Source organism: Macaca thibetana, chromosome 9 (assembly GCF_024542745.1).
Source record: "Macaca thibetana thibetana isolate TM-01 chromosome 9, ASM2454274v1, whole genome shotgun sequence".
Taxonomy (NCBI): Eukaryota; Metazoa; Chordata; class Mammalia; order Primates; family Cercopithecidae; genus Macaca; species Macaca thibetana.
In genome coordinates this window covers 111,038,166-111,048,617 of record NC_065586.1, presented here as the reverse complement: position 1 = coordinate 111,048,617, position 10,452 = coordinate 111,038,166, and the positions used below count along the sequence as shown (strand labels likewise).

Here is a 10,452-nt window from a genome sequence, read left to right as displayed (position 1 = left end):
AATAATATTAATATCCTGCTATCTATATTACATAATAAAGATTCCATATTTTATGAGAAAGCTGGGATACCTATAGAATCCACAAAGCTGCCAGACTATACAATTCATCAAAGAGAAGGGCAAGCTCATATATAAAGTTTTAGTCTTGATCCATTTCAAAGTTTATAGCCAGTTTGTTGTTTTAAACACACGTTCATATCTGATATTTACATATTTCATGGGCATACATTTTATTTTCTGATTACAATGAAGACACATGTAGTTCACACTCCAGCATATAACAGATAGGGATGCCAGGCAAGCATTTTTAGACATGGTGTCATTTTACTGAGAGAGATCTTCTTTTCTGATAAACGGCTTTGAAAGCAGCCATATAGCCTTTCCCTGTCTTCATCTCCCCCACCTTGCAGAGTTTGTCAGTGCCCCTTTATAACCTGCTGGAAGAGAATTATAATCTGCAGTGTGACTGACTTCGCCAGCCATTAATCTTCCTCCCATTTTAGGGGTCTGAGAGAAGAATTCCCTAGAGCATGTTCTCCCCTGGCCTCTGAGTCATCCTGTTAGTTTCTTTAGTCACAGATAAAAGAGCAGTCTTGTGCTCTCACCGCTGGTCTCTGGGGGCAGGACCAGCCACGCAACTGCAGATTTTTCCATGGTTTCATGTTTGTCACCAACCAGCTGAAAATCAACCCTATCAACTCCAGTTAAGGTGTCGCTGTAGGCAGAAGATGTTTTCACAGCCAGGACACGGCTGTGAAAATAAGGAAATGACACATGCAATTGAAATCTTAACTATATTATCATTCAGGGTTTGGGGGAAGAATTCTGTTAAAAGCTTTCATAAAATAACATTTTCTGCCAGCAGCAGCATTTTATCATCAGTTGCAATAAGTAACTCCTTAAATGCATGACTTCCCTTAGAAGTCATGAATAAGCCAATTCTGATTCCTGGCTACACAAATTGTCCAGGACGTCTCTTCCAAGTACCAAATTATACCTCTATATTCTGCCCAGAGAAGAGCCCTGAGATAATCTTATCGCTGTGTATTATTCCCTGACATACTCCACCGTGGTAGGGTAAAGGACACGACTCTGGGTCAATGTCGTGTGTAAATTACACCACTCAAAACTGGCTTCAATGTCTGTCACTCAGTCTCATGATCAAAATTACTGGAAGGTGCACCAATGTGTCCACATTTATTTCTTTTTTCACTGAGAAATATACACTAACACTCAGGAAACATTTTTATCTCAGGGGTCACTGGTTCCTGACTGGTCCACTCAACATTCATCAAACACCTCTTAAAAACAGAGCCTTTGTTTCAGGTTCCATGCTAAAGAAGTTCTGGGTCAAACGTACTTCCTAGAGTTCACAAGAACAACAGTAGCTGACCCAGGAAAAGGAAATTATCTATTCTGGGAATCCTAGTGGTATCACTGGAAAATCATATTGGCAATTTATTAACATTATTTAAATGTTACATATTTATATAAATCAGTGCTTCACAAACTACTTGTGGAAAAGGATAAGTTTTAAAAATGCCCAATCTATTGTACACTCATACTTTCATAAAACACAATGAAAATGAACTACTAAAAATATTAAATTAAAAAAAAAGAAGCTGGGCACGGTGGTGGCTCACATTTGTAATCCCAGCACTTTGGAAGGCAGAGGCAGGTGTATTGCTCGAGTCCAGGAGTTCGAGACCTGCCTCGGCAACATGATGAAATCCCATCTATACAAAAAATACAAAAATTAGCTGGGTTTGGTGGTGTGTGCCTGTGGTGCCAGTTACTTGGGAGGCTGAGGCAGGAGAATCACCTGAGCCTGGGAAGTTGAGGCTGCAGTGAGCTATGATCATGTATGGACTGCAGTCAAGCCTGAGCAACAAAGGGATAAAGGAGACCCTGCTTTATAAATAAATAAATAAAAATTAATTGATTAATTAATTAAAAATTTAAAACCTCATAATACGATGCCACGTTTATTATTATTATTATACTGTGTTAAATTCCTATAAAAGTTCTCAAATATTTATTCTCAATTTCTGTATCTATTTCATGACAGACTGAGACATAGTTCACCCACTGGTGCAGGTTTCTAGGTCAGGCTTTAAGTAACAGGACCTGAACCACTGCCCTTTGTGCTTTATATATCCTTATATGCTTGGATACATTGAAATCAAACTGAGATGCAAACCTTTTCAAGGACATTTTGTCTCAGAAGAGGAAAGATACCTTGTTAGTTCAGTGGTATATATCAGCAACTTGGAACTCATCTTTTCCTTTCTGGGGATGAAATATTGTGGAATAAGCACAGGTTTGGGATTCAGACCTAGGTTTGACTCCTAATCTGTTATTTACTGGCTGTGTGATCTTTAGCAAGTTACTTAACCATTCTGAGCTTTTTTCCCTAATCTGTAAAATAGGGTAGCCATAACAATTTCCTCTCAAGACTGTTATGAAGATTAAATGCAACAATGTGTGAAGTGTATCTTGAATGAAGTGAATAGGCAATAAATAGAACTATCGTTATTATAAATGGCAACTCACTAAACTGGGAATCCTTTTAAGGCAGGTTTTGAAAAAAAAAAAACCTCACATCTTTTTCTTTGTATATGCCCCGATTTCTAGCTCAGCGCCCAACAATAAATGCTTATGAGTATAAAGAGAAAGGAAAAGGAAGGGAAGTAGTAAAAAAGAAGGAAGAGAAGAAAAAAGGAAGCAAAGGAAAACGGCAATGCCAGCAGAGAAAAATTGAAGGGTTTTCTCACTTTAACGAGTTTCAGAAAGTGCTTCATTATACTAATAACTTGCAGAAATTGGAAAGGGTGAGACATAAATTCCTTGGTTAGATGCCAATGAGGGTTCAAAGCGAGGTCACTATCCTTCACTGGGCATTAGCCACCACACCATAGTCATTGAACTGTCTGTCTTCAGTGGGTACTTACTAAGCAATGTACCCAGCACAGTGCTAGGCAGGCAAAGTGTGCAGTAGCATGACTCTGGGACACACCTATTTAATTGGAGATGAAAAAACATTACATAGCTTGATAGCTCTTGAAAACTACAAAATTGTTCATAGCTTCAAGAAGAGACACACTTAGCATTTTTTAATGAAAAAATAAAAAGAAAGACTATCAGTGATTACTAACGTGTAACTTTAGCTAGGTATCATTATACAGGGTGCCCTACCGTAGCAGAGCTTGCTTTGCAGACGGAAGTGGTGGCTCACACCTGTAATCCCAGCACTTTGGGAGGCCGGGGCAGGCAGATCACCTGAGGTCACGAGTTTGAGACCAGCCTGGCCAACATGGCAAAACTCCATCTCTACTAAAAATATGAAAATTAGTCGGGCATGGGGGCGCATGCCTATAATCCCAGCTACTTGGGAGGCTGAGGCAGGAGAATTGCTTGAAGCCAGGAGGCGGATGTTGCAGTGAGCTGAGATCGTGCCTAGGCATCAGAGTGAGATTGCATCTCAAAAAAAGAAAAAAAAAAAAAGAAGTGGTGGCATAGGCTGAGCGAGGCTATTTATCCCTCTCCAGGATTGCTGATGGGCACTGCAGAGTACTATTTCTTTTTGCAGAATACATCAGTTATTTTGGCTTGTGTTCCCAGACCATGATCTTTTCTGAAAGGCTGTTACCTGGCTACAGATGTGATAGGAAATGATATTGGTCTTTGGCCTTTTGAGATTACAGCAATAAAACCTGTAACTGGGTATTAGCGTTCAATGATTCATTTTAAGACTACAGCCTTTTCTTCACTTTCCTTTTGTGGGAAGAATTGCCACTGGAGAAAGTACATTTTGTTTTCCTCCAAAAAATCACATTTGACCATTTTCAATATTCTGTAGGAGTCTGTAACACAAAGCTCTTTCTTGTACTTACAAAAAAAACCCCTGCTTTTCTGTGATTTTTCAAAAATACTTAATTTGGTGCTTCTATCAAGGAAAAGATTTTCGTTTTTACTGAGAATAAAGTAAAATATCCACGTAACAGCAATAATACAATGCTCTGTGCTGTACAAATACTTAATATGGTAATTACTTCTCTGGATAGAATTGAAAATGACCATTTTTCTGTGAGGTAATTCTCTTTTGTTTCTAGGGATGCGTAAAGGAAAATACGTAGGCTCACCAGGACACTAGGGAATCAGTCTCCATTCCCACAAGGAATTCTAAGTTTCATCACGTTGGATTTAGAAAATTCCTCAGCATTCTTTAACTCTGATTTTTTTAAAAATTACTTCTTCAGTTAGCTAAAGCTTTCTAAACTAAATCCAAGAGGATGTTAAGTCCTAGAAGCTGACACAAACTCAAAAGTACGTAATAAGGTCCTTTTCCCCTTCGATGCATTAAATGTTTGTAAGCATCAGAATTCTATGTGTATAATTAGTAACGTACAAATGTAATGTCTCATCTTGAATATCTGCATAGTTCAGCCCATTATGAAAAGATAGCAGGCAGAGTCTGACATTAGAAGAATCAGACCACCCGGGGAAAACGAATGAAATACATTTTACAGTCCTTTGATTTCCTCCTAACTCAGAGGGGCTTTGATTCCTGGTTTAAAATTATAAGATTTATTATCATTCCTCTTGCAATAAAAATATGCTCATTTTTCAAGTAGTAATACTCTTATTAAGAATTGAGGAAGAAATTACTAGGACACAATGGAATGTAGAGCTTTAAGAGCTTTAAAAAATTATCAATAGAAACCACTGATTATTTAGGGCCCATGATAGATCTTCTTTTGTTTTAGCAAGATATAAAAGAGAAAATGATTTGTATAGTTACCTTCCTTTGTCAGTGAGAAACGAAGATGGAGACTATGACCTATCCTGACATATATACACACCATTTGTAGTGGGAATTGTTTATTAAAACCATGGCACAGAATGTGGCTCTGTATTGAAACTGCGATGGCCCCCAGGTATGTCCCTTAAATAGCATAAGGAAGCGGTACCCTGTATTTAACACCATCTCTCATTGTTTTTTAGCACAGCTTTTCTTTGTTTGCTTTTTCCTTTTCTTTTTGGCTTTTATTATTTTTTAAATTTACACACAATAATTTTACATATTTAGGGGCCACCATGTGATAATTCAACACGTTTTTGAATAAAATATACAATAAATTATTGTTAGTTATAGTCTCAATTTTTAATGATATCTGGAGACACCCAGATCCTACCCTCTGGATATACCCACAGTGACCCTCTTATGACTTTTGGTCCTAAATTAGCTTTCAAAAAGGAGACAAATTCAAGATGATTTTACATTGTTCATCAGGTGATTCAAACCCTTTCTCTCTTTTTCTTCATTGTGTTTTACCTCTCTGAGACCTAGACGTGGTAGTTTCATTGCCTCAATAAGCTGAAATACCCTAAAAGGTATATATGTATTTTTTTGAGATGGAGTTTCACTCTTGTTGCCCAAGCTGGAGTGGAGTGGCGCAGTCTTGGCTCACTGCAACCTCTGTCTCCTGGGTTCAAGCAATTCTCCTGCCTCAGCCTCCCGAGTAGCTGGGATTATAGGCACATGCCACCACCCCTGGCTAATTTTTTGTATTTTTAGTAGAGACAGAGTTTCACCATGTTGGCCAGGCTGGTCTTGAACTCCTGACCTCAGGTGATCCACCTGCCTCAGCTTCTCAAAGTGCTAGGATTACAGGCATGAGCCATCGTGCCTGGTCAAAAGGTATATTTATATTTTCATACATCTTATTCCTTTATAATCTCTGCAGGCAAGGCCCTGGGAGAATGGTGAAGTTGCAAGCTTTTGTGCTTCTCTCTACGACTGACTGTCTCACATCTCTTCAATTTCATGTGCTACTGTCTTTTTACATCCCCTCACCACCATCACACTTTTCTTTGGATCCTTGTGTATACTAACATTCAATTAACTGATAACAACCTAAACTTAACCTGGGTTGGGGTTCTCAACCCAGGGTGCACATCAGAATCACATGAGGAGTAAAGATTCACATGGTCTGGCCCTATGCCAGACAAGGAACCTGAGTCACCGGGAGTGAGAACCAGGAATTTTGGTTTTTAAAAAGCTCATGAGCATTTCTGATGAAGAATTATTATACTTATCTTCCATTAGATTCTGCATTTTAATAGGTCCAAAACCTGCAACTACTACTATGATCAAATGAAGAATTTTAAGTAGCTATGGGAGAGAACCACGGAAAGCTGAGGATTCCCCAGACATAATGGGTGGAGGAGCTTGGCTCCAAATTCCTTACTTGTAACAACTACAATTTTTGAGCAATAAAAATATTTTATAAAGTTTTTTTCTTTTCTTTTTTTGAGATGGAGTCTTGCTCGTCACCAAGGCTGGAGTGCAGTGGCACAATCTCGGCTCATGCAACATCTGCCTCCGGGGTTCAAGCAATTCTCCTACTTCAGCCTCCCAAGTGGCTAGGATTACAGGCACGCACCACCACACCTGGCTAATTTTTGTATATTTAGTAGAGACGGGGTTTTACCATGATGACCAGGCTGATCTCAAACTCCTGACATCGTAATCTGCCTGCCTCGGCCTCCCAAAGTGCTGGGATTACAGGTGTGAGCCACCACGCCTGGCCAAAATTTTTTTCTTTCTTACTAAAGACTGTATGTTCTTTATAGGAAGTCTGAAAAAATACAAAAAAGAAATAAAAACCATATAAGATATAGAACTCAACATTCTCGCTTATTTCCTTCAATTCTTTAGGCAATTCTTGTATTTTTTATTTTGGTGTTTGTAAAAAATTGGCTGTATCTTTTTGTATTATTTTCTGCCAGCTAAACTAATTTTGTTCTTTGAAAGTAGGACCTAGATCTTTCTCCCTATCTCTCGAACACACACACACACACACACACACACACACACACACACACACAGTGCCTAACATAGTGCCTCTAATGTTTTATGTGCTCAATAACTATATGGAGATGGAATGAATTTGGTGACCCAGTTTTGGACTCCTTTTTTGGGCATGCCTGTAAACATAGTAACAGGAAATATAGTGACTTCTATTCCTTGCTTTCTCAATCAGCTTCAAAAGATATAATATCTTAGGGTAATTATGGAAAAAATAGAGATATCAAATACAATTTGAGTAGCTCTTTGCTGTTTCAAAATAACTAAATGGCAATTTTTAAATTAAAAAAATAAATCTTCTAAGAAATAAGACTTCTGTTTCCATATTAATTTCCTTCAAAAAGGATCACTTTAAATGCCATTCAGCAGCTGCAACAGTCAAGTCAGGATTAGATTTGGTTGCATGTATCAGTAAACCCAAATAATAGTGACTTAAAAAGGAAAACGTCCAGAAATACGTAGTCCAGTGCTGGCATAGTGATTCCATGGTCAACCAGAGGCTCAAGCTCCTTATTTCTTCTTACTCTACCTTATTTCACGTGTGGCTTCTATTCTTAAAGTTATGTACAAATATGGCAGCAGGAGTGCTACCCTATACCTCCATATTGTTCATACAGGAAATAGGAGGAAAGAGAGAAAGAGAGAAGGACAAGAGAGAGAGCACCTTAGCTGAGTTAGTGAGCTGTACGAAGCAATATCCCCGAACCCACATCCATCAATTTCTGTTTACATCTCAATTGAGCTGTAGTTCCAAGGGAAGCTAGAAAAATGCGGTCAGCGCTACCAAGAATATAATCAAGATAAAAGAGGACAGCAGATACTGTACAGACAAGTAGCAGTCTCTTCTTCCACAGCAAATTATTTTATTTAACAGTTAAAATGCATTGGCTGCAAACAACAGAATACCCAAGAATAAATGGCGGCCGGGCGCGGTGGCTCACGCCTGTAATCCCAGCACTTTGGGAGGCCGAGGTGGGCGGATCATGAGGTCAGGAGATAGAGACCATCTTGGCTAACACGGTGAAACCCCGTCTCTACTGAAAATACAAAAAACTAGCCGGGTGTGGCGGCGGGCGCCTGTAGTCCCAGCTACTCAGGAGGCTGAGGCAGGAGAATGGCGTGAACCCTGGAGGCGGAGCTTGCAGTAAGCGAGATCGCGCCACTGCACTCCAGCCTGGGCGACAGAGTGAGACTCCGTCTCCCAAAAAAAAAAAAAAAAAAAGCTTACGCAGTACCTTTTATCCTACAAACTAAGGGTGGTTCAGGATTAGTGGAGCAGCTCAACAAATGTTATCAAGGTTCAGGTACCTACCATCTTTCCGTCATGCCAGTCATAATATACCAACAAGATATTTCTTTGTGGTCAAAAGAAAGACCATAATGGGTGTAGGATGCCCTCACATTACAACATCCAAACATGGGAAGGCACAAGTTCTGATGTGTGTTCCTTCCAGGAAGAAACCTTCCCTGAATTTCTCCCCCCAGACTCATTGAGCATCACATGCACACACTTAAACCAATCATTAGCAAAAGTAATAGATTACAACAATTGGTTTAGACTAACTTATCAAGAATTCCCTCACGGGGTTCCCTATGTGGGAAGCTAAATACTTGAACAAAACCAGGGCTCAGTTACCAAGAAAGAAAAGAGGTAGGCAGGAAAGTGGGGAGGATGAGCTATTGAATCCATAAAAGTTCCTGTTTGCCACACATACTCTGTTTTACAAAACGCAGTGATTTACAACTGTTCTCCTGAGTTGTACATACTTAGGAAATTCCATGATACTTCACTCATTACTTAAATAGTATTTTCTTTCAAAAGGGCAAGACACAAGCCTGACAGCAGACAATGAATGAATCATTAAACATTAATTCACAGGTGCAGATTTCTATTTCTACAGTTGTAGAAAAATAAAAGGAGCTACCTTTTGACGAACAGCAGTAGTACTCATTAAGTGTTACACTTTTAGCATTACAATGGCATTGGGGGGAAAGGACAAAAAGGTACCCATTATTTTAAAATTAAAATAATAATCAAATAATTTGCATTTTCCCACAGAGATGATCATACATTTTTATTGGATGTTCTCTTTAAACCCCTAAGGACTTTCACTGGTCAATGTAAAATTAGTCTTTTCTTTTTTCCATAATAACCTTGTTTGTGAGCCTTATTGTATGTTCTCCCCACTCTTACCCCAAATAAAGCAGCCCAGACTCTGTATGTTGAAGGTTTGAATTTCCTTAGCTACAAGAAGAATCATTTGACCTAAGTTCTCAAACCCTAGGCCCATAGAGGTTTAAAACCTAAGGTTTCAAAACCTAAGACCCAGGGTGTTTCTGGGAGTTGAGGGAGAGACAAGAGAACCTTGCATAGCAGAGTTAAATTCCCTGGGACTGAGTAGGGGAGTAAAACATGGTGGCAAGTACAGTGTGTGAGGTGCGTTCCCACCCAGCTGTTTGGCGCTGACTAGTTGTCTGATATGCCTGTATGGAGATTGTACCCCCAGCACTGGGGCCTGGAGAGCAGCCTCTGGCCCATGTGAGTTTCTGTGGCAGGATTTTTGAAGCCCGCCCAAAGCACTGGTGCCCAGCAACAGGGCATATAGTTGAAGAAGTCATCAGGAAAGATGGCAATTATTGTGGAATCCAGGCTGTCCTTATTTTCTTAAAGTCAAGTAGATTCTTGGATACTTAGGATCCAATGGAAACTGGGAAGGAGTTTCAAAGTGACAAAAACTACCAGCATCTATCCAATATTCATTCTTTCTAAATAACAAAACTGCTAAGTTATCGGAGGCAGCTGTATCTGCCTTAAACACTGCATTGCCTACCTTTCTCACACCTGTGGTCAATGAGAAGATGTCATCATTTGGGGCTTTAGAAAAAGGCCGTATGCTCTTTGGCTTTCCCTTCTTCCTGCTGGAAATGAGGAAATCACGTCTGGAAGTCCAACAGCTGTCTATTAATCCTGAGGATGAGAACCACTCACTAAAAATTACAGAGCTGGAATACGGGAAGGGCCCCAGTTCCTAGCTCAGGGCTCCCTCCATCGAGAATTTTACATGAGATATTAACCCTTACCTTTATTGGTATTGTCGATCCGTCTCTGTTATTGACAGAAGCACTAACCTCCTGTAAAGTACATGGCATGCTTTGGTCAAGGAATAGGCCAAGGCAGACATTCAGGCCTGCATGACTCAGAGGGATTGGTGCGCAGGTGCACACCTCCACTTGTTATATAACCTGTTTGTGTAAGCACATATTTGACTTGGAGCCACTATTTTTTCAAAAGGTATAACTGCCTTGCTTGTACTGTACAGGCGCTCTTGGGCATGGCTCGGCTCAGCTCCGCATGACATTTGGCGTAGTTGTGAACCTGACACCTCCTAACCAGTTCGTATAATTCTCACAACCTTGGAAGTACTATTATGACTGATTTTTTAAATTATTATTGTTAACATGATGAAGGACTGATTAATCCTGGAGTCAGAATTCAAGCACAATTTTATCTAGCTCTGAAGCAAACCCTTAATTATCAAGCTATCTGGTAAGTCAAGCTGGAACGACTTTTACGCAAAGGG

At 39.6% G+C, this 10,452-nt stretch overlaps 1 long non-coding RNA gene across 1 annotated transcript; it reads right to left on the bottom strand.

Annotated features, from left to right (window-relative positions):
* Positions 1-389: 389 nt before the first annotated feature.
* On the bottom strand, positions 390-10,049 carry LOC126962782 (uncharacterized). The gene is made up of 3 exons (XR_007728801.1): positions 9,953-10,049; positions 9,703-9,839; positions 390-751 (listed from the first exon to the last, which is right to left on the bottom strand). It is a non-coding gene; the product is annotated as an uncharacterized LOC126962782 (long non-coding RNA).
* Positions 10,050-10,452: the final 403 nt, after the last annotated feature.